The following is a 12,533-nucleotide window of genomic DNA, read 5'->3' as shown; positions in this document are numbered from 1 at the left end:
GTTAGCCAAAACAGATGCAATGGAGACAGACTAAAATAGATTCCATGTATTTCAAGGGCTTCTGCAGTTCTGATGCTCCAGTCCAGCCCACGTGAGCAAACATCCACACACACATTCTGCAAAACACTTGACATAAAGGACCACAAGAATAAAGTGCAGCATGTCCCTTGTACGTTTTCAGACACACTGAGCAAAGCTATGGAGTCTACTTACTACTTTAATTGGATCTCTTCAGCTGTTTTCTCCCACAGCCATCATGCTACATTTAGGTCCTTTTTTAACCTACCTCAGTCACAAATACCTGCGAGTATCCATGGCTTCCCCTGCACAGTGATCAGATGTGCCCTCTGCTTAACAGGAATGCAAATACTCTGCACTTGTGTTACTCATTATGGATCTAGGATTATGGTCTTACTACTGCTTTACAGTAAAATCTGAAATGACAGCAGGAAACAGCATAATGTCAAAGCAAAAACAGAAGAAAAGGCTACCTCCTATTTCATTACTTGCGATTTCCAGGACCTTTGTATTTCAAGAAAACCAAAGCAGCATGCAAATCCAAAGTAATAAGTGTTGGTAACACAGGATTTGCTTTTCAAACTGTAATTGTCACCAAAGTAACAAACTAGGAAAGCTATCTTCTCACCAAGAAATAGCCACAAATTATTCAAAACATGAGACTTACCTAATCGCACTTACATAAAGCAGCAAAACAAGTCAAACCAGCAATGAAATTTCCCAAGAACACTTTTCTCACAAATAACACATTTCAAAGCTTTCTTCCTGGGAAGAAAGCTAAATCCTTGGGATCTGCGGTGTTTACACAAGCTGGGCAAAGCTGAAGAGAAGCACAGTCCTGAGTTTCAAAAACAGGAGTAGTACTCGTGCTCTTTTCTCTGTATGTGCTTGTTGATTTAATGTCCCAAGGAAGAAGGAAGGCTGCTGGTTGGTAAACATGTGACAGCCACCAAAGGAATGCTAGCCAGAGAAACAAGAGATAAAGCAGCCTATGCCACTTTCAACAGGTTTGCTTAAAAACTATTGCCTCACCTGTAACTTTCCTACTGCTCTCACCTTATGAGTTCTAGGTCTTTATTCAAACAATTATCTTGCTGACAAATTTGCCTAAAAAAAATCTGCCATTCATTTATCATGAAATTGTAAGTGATTTTTCTCTCCTGTACAGAGATATAATTTATTACTCAGCTTAAATTCACACTCTGGTCATAAATATTTTGGATTCACTTTAGAAATGTACCTTTAGAAATGTACCACAGGCTGGATCGATGGGCCGAGGCCAACTGTATGAGGTTCAACAAGGCCAAGGGCCGGGTCCTGCACTTCGGCCACAACAACCCCATGCAACGCTACAGGCTTGGGGAAGAGTGGCTGGAAAGCTGCCCAGAGGAAAAGGACCTGGGGGTGCTGGTTGACAGCCGGATGAACATGAGCCAGCAGTGTGCCCAGGTGGCCAAGAAGGCCAACGGCATCCTGGCCTGTATCAGAAATAGTGTGGCCAGCAGGAGCAGGGAGGTGATCGTGCCCCTGTACTCGGCACTGGTGAGGCCGCACCTCGAATACTGTGTTCAGTTTTGGGCCCCTCACTACAAGAAGGACATGGAGGTGCTGGAGCGTGTCCAGAGAAGGGCAACGAAGCTGGTGAAGGGCCTGGAGCACAAGTCTTGTGAGGAGCGGCTGAGGGAACTGGGGTTGTTTAGCCTGGAGAAGAGGAGGCTGAGGGGAGACCTCATCGCGCTCTACAGCTACCTGAAAGGAGGTTGTAGCGAGGTGGGTGTTGGTCTCTTCTGCCAAGTAACTGGCGACAGGACGAGAGGAAACGGCCTCAAGTTGTGCCAAGGGAGGTTTAGATTGGACATTAGGAAAAATTTCTTTACTGAAAGAGTGGTCAGGCCTTGGAACAGGGTGCCCGGGGAAGTGGTTGAGCCACCATTCTTGTAAGTATTTAAAAGACGTGTAGATGAGGCGCTTAGGGACATGGTGTAGTGGGTATGGTGGTGTTGGGTTGACGGTTGGACTTGATGATCTTAGAGGTCTTTTCCAACCTTTATGATTCTATGATTTTCCATCCTGGATTCCCACAGATTTGCAGTGAAAAAGCAAAGTAAGGATCACAGCGGGCATTCAATCTAAAACAAAATGTTTCCTCTCCAGGGAGCAGCCTACCCCTTGCACTTGCCAGGCCTCAGCCAGTCATTACTTCCCCGAACGGCTCTGCCCACCCTCCGGCCAGGCCCTGCTCCATCGCTGTGGGCTCCCAGGCTGGAAGAGCAAAGCTGCACTAGCGGCTCTGTGCTTGCTGATGGGATTTGTATACACAGAGGTAAAAACTGTTCTTGGAGCAAAAGCACCAATTCTAATGCATACCAGGTCATATACCTACTACACACCCACGGACAGTTGGAGGTTTCATCTTGGAGATCGTCTCTTATAAAGTCACATTTCACTGAAAAAAAAACCCCAACAAAACAAACCAAACAAAAAAACATATAGAATGGACTTCAACTCCTGTTTTGTTTCTTGTTTTTGTTTTTTTTTAAACCTTAGTGTATATTTTAAGGAAGGCTCTGTGATACTTACTGCGAGATCACTGTTTTCACTATCCACACAAATGCTGCTTTGAATGTGCATTTTGGATGTCGATTTGATTCCCAGTAGAAGAAGGGTTACTTTTCCCCAGCATTCAGGGCAAATCCATCCCCACTGTCTCTGCCTGCAAAAGGTCTCTCTGCAGTGAAACTGGAGCTCTTCCCAGCAATTTATTAATTAGTGCAAAATTTTGTTTCCGGCTTCTAGAATATCTGGTGCTCCTTTAAAAACAGCATGGAAAGGCTGTAAAAAAAAAAAAAGTCACACATCTGAACCCAGCTACTCACAATGCTCAAAACATGAGAGAGCATGGGGAAGGGGGACAGAAAATAGGGGGAAGGAGAGGAGTACACTCCCCACTCAGTAGGAGCTTTCAGACCCGGCTGCTCATAACCGAAAGGGCTCTTGGCCCCATTGCTTGCAGCAATTTGTAAGTTGGCTCTAATCAGCTATCAGCAATATCTTGCCTCTCTAAGGTAAACTGCTCCCTGAGGCAATTTTCTGCAGGTGTTCCTAATACAACTCTCTTCCCCCCCCCCCAAAAAAAGGCATTCTGATGATCTTGTTTATAAAAGCTGCTGCCTGGCAGATCCCTGAAGAGTAGTCACGACTGGCATCTTCAAAATAAAAGCTACTTAGAAAGAGGTCAAGAGGGGGAAAAAAGTCCTTATTGAGCAGGCATCAAGCCCCTTGACTTACATGAGTCTTGCTGCACCAGATTCCCCATGGATTGGGCAACTGAAGAGAGTGTCTGGTTCCCTGGGCTGTGTGATGGCTGCAGGCAAAAGGCACAGGATGGGCAGAGCCCTGGTGAAAGGCCGCTGCTGGGAACACGTGCCTTTCAGCAGGGCTCTTTCCAGACTCACAGCATCTCCCCATCTCTGTGATGCCAACATCAGGCATGGCTGAGCGATCATGTTGATCAGCCGCACTAGGTCCCAGAGCAGGCGGTGGCAGCGGTGGCACTGGGCTAAAAATATGCAAGGGCGCAGCAGAGCAACAAGGGAAACACAAAATCTAGTTATGTCAGATTAGTCACTGAAGCCAACTGATTGAGCAAGTTTCATCCATTGGCCAGGAGACTTGCTTCATCTGCTAAGCCAGTGGGAAATTTCCCTGCTAATTTAGAAGCGAGCACTGATCCCTTGAAGATTTGCAGAGACGGGCTACCAGGAAGGGGCCGGGGCAGTTCAGCACACAGGTCAGTGGGTGCCTCCTTCCCTGTACATACACTTAGTCCCAATGCTGCATGATTGAAAATAAATGTCCAAGTAGCAGCTCCAGAAGGGAGGCGGTGAAATGAGTTGCCAAAGAGAGAGGAAAGTCTCAGGTTCAACACAGCTTACCCAGCACCCAGGAAAACCATCCTCCATCTGTGCCACTGAGTCAGCGTTGCACCAGAGAAGTCGCTTACTCCAAACTTCTTCCCTTACTTTTGAACTCTTCTCTTCATAACTTTCACTGTAGCCCCTAACATCTTTTTTGTGGTAATATGATATTTATTCACTTTTACTCACATTTCTCCAGAATTCATCAGGACTGTCATATTTACGAAGGAAAATGGGAGACCATTTAAGTCTTGCACTCTGACTCCTATGCACTCGGCTGCTTTCCTTGCTCTCCCACATTAAGTTCTTACTCTAAACTTTATTCTTGAATTTGTCATTTATAAAGTTGCAATGGAAAAAGTAATCCAGAAGTAATGCCACAATAATGTTAGGAGAATAAACTCTCGTCCTTGTCAACTCAACACTGCCCTTTTTCTGTTTTTTTTTTTTTTTTCCAGAACGGTTGTGCTAAAAGAGCTAGAGCACAATTGGCAGAAATTCAAATACCTTTTCAGATGTAGCCGGTTTTTATTATTATTTGTCAACCACCAGCGAAACTGTAGAAATATTCCCTTTATGTCCCACTAAATGTCAAGTCGATATTTTTAAAACCCAGACAATGTATTTCACATAAACCTTTACACCATTATTTTAAAGATCAAACATCCTTTCACCTGGGAGCCATGGCACGGCCGGTTCCCCCAGCAACGCGACGTGCTTCCAGCTCGGCCGAGCAGCGAGATCCCTTTCAGGCGTCCACTGCCGAACCAGCACCCGGCCAGCCACACTCTCCTTCAAAGCTCCACTGAAAGGCCTTTGCCAAGGCACCTCTGAGAGAACCCCTCATAAATTGATTTCTAATTCTTCTTTTTCAAGGTGCACCAGGCTTACATCTCTCAGAGAGGGGGGGAGAGAGTATTTAATCGGAGCTTTTTCATTGATCTGAATTTGCCTTTTTAACTTAAAGCCACACAAAGTCCTCGCTGCCTTCGCACGCCATGCTCTTCCTCCCCAGACAGGCAGCGGCTGGCCGCGCTGAGCCGAACCGAGACAAGTGTCGTTTAGACCCCCCCCTGCCCTGACGTGGATAATAAGGCACGTCACCCCGTAACGAACCTGGAGTAAAAACTAGGCCAGCCTGTGTCCGGTAGTCACCTCCCAGCCAGGGAATGTCATCTCTCCCTTTAATTAATTAATTTGGCTCACTATGGGCAAAGCCACCCCGCAGGGCAACACCTGCACTGACCCAGACCCGTTATCAAGTGGTGAAGGAAGGGGAGAGAGGAGGCTTTGCAAATCCTGGGAGGAGGCGGGAGCCAGGGCGCCGGAGGGCTCCCGAGAGCCCCGCTCCTGCCGCCGGCTGCCCCTGCTGCCCTCACAGCCCCTCACCCATGCCCAGGCCCCGTGTCCCCGCACGCCTTCCTGGAGAGTAAAGGACCCACGGGGACCCCGACAGCACGAGTGCCCCAGGCCTGGGCGAGAGATCAACCCCGGCACGGCCCAGTTATGCCAAGAAAAAGAGGCTTTACGCTGGCGTGGCTGATTTCATTCCTTCGCAGAGCAGCAGCCGTGGGATACCTGCCATGACACTCCACCAGTATTTAACATGCACCACTGTTATTTTAGTTCCTTTGAAATACACTACAAAAGAGAGAACTGCATACAACAGAGTCAGGCCTCTGAGCAAAGAGCCCCAAAACTGGAAAACCTTATGAAACAGACTTCAGGTCAGCACACTCCTCACTCCTCTTACCACGGTACGAATATACGAGTGAAACGTCTCTGGCACATCTGCTGAACTCGCCCAGTGTCTGCCCGGTACTCCGCTCCTCTGGGCCAACAGAGTCCAGCAGCAGACTGCACTGGAAGGAAGATGCCTGTGCTAGATAAGCGTGAAGTCAGAAATATTTACACAACACGTTTCCGCCTAAGTCATATTCACCTGCTGTTTGCTAACAGGTATAGATGACAAGGTTCCAAACTCAGGAGGAGGAAACTCTCTTAGCAGAAGCAGTGTTTCAATTAAACACGTGTCTTTCCACACATTTCCTCCACAGCATTTCCTCACAAAAATTTCTATGAAGTCACACAGACCAAATGCATGGCCTTGTTTACCTGAAACCACTCTTGAAAACTAACTGAAAGGAGGCTGTAAGCCATGACCTGCAAAAGGGTTAGCTTCACCTATACTCCAAAATCTCCACAAAATCCACGCACTCACTAAGCCTGTAGTAGAGAAATCTGACCTGGTTTGCCAAAGTATGCAAAGAGAGAAATTGTGTCTGTTTAGATTATTAAGTCAGCAGTAATTTGATCAAACAGTTTCCCTATGGCTGTTCCAGCATGTGCTGCTTAATGGCCAGGCTCACTACAATCCTGCGCACCTCCACACTTCACAGATGGGTTTTCAGATCCAATCCTGACTGCTACCCCAAGCTTGGACTCCGGGGCTCACTTATTCCAGTGAAAAAGTTTCCCACTAATTTAATAGTACCTGAAGTGGATCTGAGTGGTCCAGTTCACAGAAATTTGTGGAAGTTTCAGGGGAACCCCAGGGTCTCTGGTCTGTGTTGCAACCCAGATTTCTTCTACTGTGACAGTGAAAATGGGAGGAAGGAAAGCCTGGAACAGCGCTGGTGGAATGCCCAGCAAAGACAAGCTGGCAGGCAAATCAACCCCTAGAAACAAAGCAAGCAGACAGGCCAACTCAAACTCCACGAGAAGTGGATTTCCAAAGAAAAAGTCTATGTACACAAGGGTGGTTCAAGTCTATTTAGAGACCTGAAAAACAATGGCAAGGATTTTCTTTTTCTAGTTAAAGGTGGGTGGGGTTTTTTAAAAATAATATTCCAGTATTGAAAGAGAGTGTTGCCAGAAATACAACCAAAACCATTACAATTGCAGATGAGATGAAGGGAGGCTGGAATTTCCCAGAAAAACGGCAGGTTTTGATCAGAAATCAAGAAACAGATGATCAGTATTCTTCACCTTGCAACTGAATCCACATACGAGTTTGGAAACATCAAACTGAATAGAGAGCTTGTAGGTTACACAAGTCCAGCTTGCAAGCAAGAGTATGGTGAAGAGCAGATCTAAATCTCCAAAAATGCAAGCAGAGAGCCGCAGGCAATGGCTCTGTCCAGGGAAGGAACCAAAACAAGAACGCAAATACCAAGTCAGCACATAGGCTAAAGCAATGTAGCTGGCCAGATGAGACCAACAGACCTGGAATACAGGCAATAGCAACCACTCTACCATGGAAAGTGATATGAGAGGCAGAGAGGAAAATACCCACCCTAACAGCTCGCTTGACAGAGATGAGGGAGACAGAACCAAATACCCCAGGAAGTAAAAAAAAAAAAAAAAAGGCAAACAGCAACACGTGCACTGATTGAGAACACTGCCAAATAAGAAGAAGATGCCACCAGGCAGAAGGAGGAGACCCAGGCGACGGAGGGGAATGGACACAGGTCCCTGCTCGGGGCGCCAGGCGAACCCCCGGCCGGCCTTCCTCGCCTCAACCTTCCCAGCTGCCCCTACACAACAGATACGGGGCTCTGGAACTTGAGGGCCAGACGAACGAGGACGAAGATGAAGGCCCATCCAGGGGGTTGCCCGAGGAGAGGCAGCCAGCCCCACAAATTACGACTGCCTCCGCTAAGAAAAAAAGGAGGGTAATTGTCATTGGTGATTCCCTTCTGAGGGGGACCGAGGGCCCAATTTGTCGGCCGGACCCATCCCACAGGGAAGTCTGCTGCCTCCCTGGGGCCCGGGTGAAGGACATTACTAGGAAACTCCCTAGTCTCGTGCAGGCCTCCGATTACTACCCGCTACTGGTTATACAGGCTGGCAGTGAGGAGGTTGCAGGGAGAAGTCCCGAAGGGATCAAAAGGGACTTCAGGGCGCTGGGGCGACTGGTAGGAGGATCGGGAGCACAGGTAGTTTTTTCCTCGATCCCTTTAGTGGCGGGGCGGAACACCGAAAGGAACAGGAAAACTCATCGGATCAACACGTGGCTCAGGGGCTGGTGCCATCAACAGAATTTTGGCTTCTTTGACCACGGGGAGGTTTACATGGCACCGGGCCTGCTGGCGACGGACGGAGTTCAGCTGTCTCGCAGGGGGAAAAGGATTCTCGCGTGTGAGTTGGCCGGGCTCATCGAGAGGGCTTTAAACTAGATTTGAAGGGGGACGGGGATAAAACCAGGCTCTCTAGAGAAGAGCCTAGGGGCGGCACGCCATTGTCGGGGGAGAAATCGGCAGCCCAGCTCAAGTGCATCTATACCAATGCACGCAGCATGGGCGGCAAACAGGAGGAGCTGGAAGCCATTGTGCAGCGGGGTAGCTATGACTTAGTCGCCATCACGGAAACGTGGTGGGATGAGTCGCACGATTGGAGTGCTGCAATGGACGGCTATAAGCTTTTCAGAAGGAACAGGCGAGGAAGGAGAGGCGGTGGAGTAGCCCTGTATGTTAGGGAATGCTTCGACTGTCTAGAGCTCAATGATAGTGATGACGAGGTCGAGTGCTTGTGGGTAAGGATGAGGGGGAAGGCCAACAAGGCAGATATCCTGCTGGGGGTCTGTTATAGACCACCTGGCCAGGAAGAGGAGGCAGACGAAATATTCTACCAGAGGCTGGCAGAAGTCTCCCAGTCGCTAGCCCTTGTTCTTGTGGGGGACTTCAACTTTCCGGATGTCTGCTGGAAATACCACACGGCAGAGAGGAAACAGTCGAGGAGGTTCCTGGAGTGTGTGGAGGATAACTTCCTGACGCAGCTGGTAAGCGAGCCCACCAGGGGAGGTGCCTCGCTTGACCTGCTGTTCACGAACAGAGAAGGGCTGGTGGGAGATGTGGTGGTCGGAGGTCGGCTTGGGCTTAGCGACCATGAAATGGTAGAATTCTCGATACTTGGTGAAGTAAAGAGGGGGGCCAGCAAAACCGCTACCATGGACTTCCGGCGGGCGGACTTTGGCCTGCTCAGGACACTGGTCGAGAGGATCCCTTGGGAGACGGTCCTGAAGGGCAAAGGGGTCCAGGAAGGCTGGACGTTCTTCAAGAAGGAAGTCTTAAAGGCGCAGGAGCGGGCTGTCCCCATGTGCCGCAAGAAGTACGGGCGGGGAAGGCGACCGGCCTGGCTGAACGGGGAGCTCTGGCTGGGACTCAGGGAAAAAAGGAGAGTTTATCACTTGTGGAGGAAGGGTCAGGCAACTCAGGAAGAGTACAGGGATCGCGTTAGGTCGTGCAGAGAGGAAATTAGAAAGGCAAAAGCCCAGCTAGAACTCAACCTGGCCACTGTCGTGAGAGACAACAAAAAATGCTTTTATAAGTATGTTAATGACAAAAGGAGAGCCAAGGAGAATCTCCATCCTCTATTGGATGCGGGGGGGAACGTTGCCACCAAGGATGAGGAAAAGGCTGAGGTACTCAACGCCTTCTTTGCCTCAGTCTTTAGTAGTCAGAATGGTTATCCTCAGGGTACTCAGCCCCCTGAGCTGGAAGACAGGGACGACGAGCAGGATAAACCCCCCATAATTCAAGAGGATGAAGTTCATGACCTGCTATGCCACCTGGATGTTCACAAGTCTATGGGGCCGGATGGGATCCACCCGAGGGTTCTGAGGGAGCTGGCGGAGGAGCTTGCCGAGCCGCTCTCCATCATTTACCAGCAGTCCTGGTTAACTGGGGAAGTCCCGGACGACTGGAGGCTCGCCAATGTGACTCCCATCTACAAGAAGGGCCGGAAGGAGGATCCGGGGAACTACAGGCCGGTCAGCCTGACCTCGGTGCCGGGGAAGATCATGGAGCGGTTGGTTTTGAGTGTGCTCACGAGCCATGTCCGGGACAACCAGGGGATCAGGCCCAGCCAGCACGGGTTCATGGAAGGCAGGTCCTGCTTGACCAACCTGATCTCCTTCTATGACCAGGTGACCCGCCTAGTGGACGAGGGAAAGGCAGTGGATGTGGTCTACTTGGACTTCAGTAAGGCCTTTGACACTGTCTCCCACAGCATTCTCCTAGAGAAGCTGGCGGCTCACGGCCTAGACAGGTACACTCTTCGCTGGGTAAAAAACTGGCTGGACGGCCGAGCCCAGAGAGTTGTGGTGAACGGAGTTAAATCCAGTTGGCGGCCGGTCACGAGCGGTGTTCCCCAGGGCTCAGTTTTGGGGCCGGTCCTGTTCAATATCTTCATCAATGATCTGGACGAGGGGATCGAGTGCTCCCTCAGTAAGTTTGCAGACGACACCAAGTTGGGTGGGAGTGTTGATCTGCTGGAGGGTAGGAAGGCTCTGCAGAGGGACCTGGACAGGCTGGATCGATGGGCCGAGGCCAACTGTATGAGATTCAACAAGGCCAAGTGCCGGGTCCTGCACTTCGGCCACAACAACCCCAGGCAACGCTACAGGCTTGGGGAAGAGTGGCTGGAAAGCTGCCCAGAGGAAAAGGACCTGGGGGTACTGGTTGACAGCCGGCTGAACATGAGCCGGCAGTGTGCTCAGGTGGCCAAGAAGGCCAACGGCATCCTGGCCTGTATCAGAAATAGTGTGGCCAGCAGGAATAGGGAGGTGATCGTGCCCCTGTACTCGGCACTGGTGAGGCCGCACCTCGAATACTGTGTCCAGTTTTGGGCCCCTCACTACAAGAAGGACATGGAGGTGCTGGAGCGCGTCCAGAGGAGGGCAACGAAGCTGGTGAAGGGCCTGGAGCACAAGTCTTATGAGGAGCGGCTGAGGGAACTGGGGTTGTTTAGCCTGGAGAAGAGGAGGCTGAGGGGAGACCTCATCGCACTCTACAACTACCTGAAAGGAGGGTGTAGCGAGGTGGGTGTTGGTCTCTTCTCCCAAGTAACTAGCGATAGGACAAGAGGAAATGGCCTCAAGTTGTGCCAAGGGAGGTTTAGATTGAACATTAGGAAAAATTTCTTTACTGAAAGAGTGGTCAGGCCTTGGAACAGGCTGCCCAGGGAAGTGGTGGAGTCACCATCCCTGGAGGTATTTAAAAGACGTGTAGATGAGGCCCTTAGGGACATGGTGTAGTGGGCATGGTGTGTTGGGTTGACGGTTGGACTCGATGATCTTAGAGGTCTTTTCCAACCTGTATGATTCTATGATTCTATGATTCTATGCCTCCAGAGCAGCTTTAGCTAATTCAAACATTTGCCACGTACAAACACTGCAATCTAATTCCCAGCCGTGCTCCAAAACAAAGATTTGTCTGAATGTAAATAGGAAGGGGGAAAAACTGAATACTTTAACAACGGATATCAAAACAATGGTCCTCAAAAACTTTCAGTAACTCTGAAGAGAAACTCAGATGCATTGGGGAATGCCCATGCCCCAGAACACACAGGGAATCCACACTTTAAACAGATGAACTATGCTTCCTAAGTCTGTGGAAAGTCACTCCACTTGAATGCAATATAGCTATCTACCAGCAATGAAAAGAAAATCAAACAGTGAAAAGATAGCCACGAGACTAACAGTGCAGGCAAAACGTACAGGAGTGATTTGCCATCAGTAAAGACACGGTTGCAAGGGTAGTCCAGCCCAGGATTTGACTGGAGGGCAAAAAAAGATTGTGCTTTCAGTGACAGCAACATGCTTTAGGTCACAGCAGTGACAAAAAGGACACAAAAGTCATTAAGAGAAAGCCAAGCAAAGGCAGCTTCTACAATACAGGCACGAAGGATCATAAACAACATAGCAGAGATGAGTGTGTCTGGGCTCCACTTGTCAATAAGTTCTGGGAAGCAATGGAAAAAGTCAGTGGAGGACATCCAGGGTTCAGGGTAGTGAGAAGATGAACCAGAAGAAAGTTGTGGTACATTAAGTGTATGTGGTACATAGACTGTGGTACATAATTGCCCATGGCAATTTAGTTGATTTAATTAAGTGTATTAACTCTGGTAAATCAGAGATTTGAACATTTGTCACCAGAAAGAGAAAGATGTGATTTTCTAGAGTGTCGCAGCAAAACTCAGCATCAACAGAACAAGAAAAGTACAGTCTGCTTACCCCCTTACTGCAGAAAAATGAAGTTAGAAGGGGGCTCAGAGGACCACCCGGCAGCTCCTACATAGGCCTGGCTGAAAAAAAGGAAAAAAAAAAAAAGAATAAAAATCACCCCTCATGTCATTCTAGATGAGGATGTCAGCAGTGGCTTGCTCCCCTCAGGACAGTGCCACAGGCTCCAACCGAATCCCTTCGCTGCCCTTTGCTTCAGCCGTGGCATAGACCGCACTAACATAAATGAGTTTGGCTGTGCGGGAAGATTGTGTTTGTATACATTTATTCTGCTTTGTTTAATTTTATCTTATTTCACAGTGCATCTTCAATTTAAAACTCCTAATAGATGGCAGTTAACATCACTGAGTGATTATTAGCTACTGCAGCTTGGTAAATGAGAACCTTAGCTCAAAAGTCAAGTTCTAGATTTCAGCAGTGTCAAACATTAATTTAGGAAGTGATTTAGATGAAAATTAAGACCACTGAATAAAACTACTTTTAAACCATAAAGAATAAGTTTAGACTCTATTGCTCAGCCACCCAGTTCTCAAGGTGTTTAATTTCAGGGAGAGAAGACAAATTTCAGCTACATT

At 48.7% G+C, this 12,533-nt stretch overlaps 1 protein-coding gene across 1 annotated transcript in view; it reads right to left on the bottom strand.

The window, feature by feature from the left end:
* LOC142082649 (synaptotagmin-16-like) overlaps positions 1-12,161 on the bottom strand; it is a 50,333-nt gene extending 38,172 nt beyond the window's left edge. The window contains exons 1-4 of the mRNA XM_075150882.1: positions 11,950-12,161; positions 6,430-6,613; positions 3,307-3,382; positions 2,599-2,850 (exon numbers count right to left, since the gene is read on the bottom strand). The gene's annotated coding sequence lies outside the window, so the exon portion shown is untranslated. The remainder of the gene's footprint in view (positions 1-2,598; positions 2,851-3,306; positions 3,383-6,429; positions 6,614-11,949) is intronic.
* Between the last annotated feature and the right edge of the window lie 372 nt (positions 12,162-12,533).

The sequence above is a fragment of the Calonectris borealis genome, chromosome 5, assembly GCF_964195595.1.
Source record: "Calonectris borealis chromosome 5, bCalBor7.hap1.2, whole genome shotgun sequence".
NCBI lineage: Eukaryota > Metazoa > Chordata > Aves > Procellariiformes > Procellariidae > Calonectris > Calonectris borealis.
This window is presented reverse-complemented; position numbering and strand designations above follow the sequence as displayed.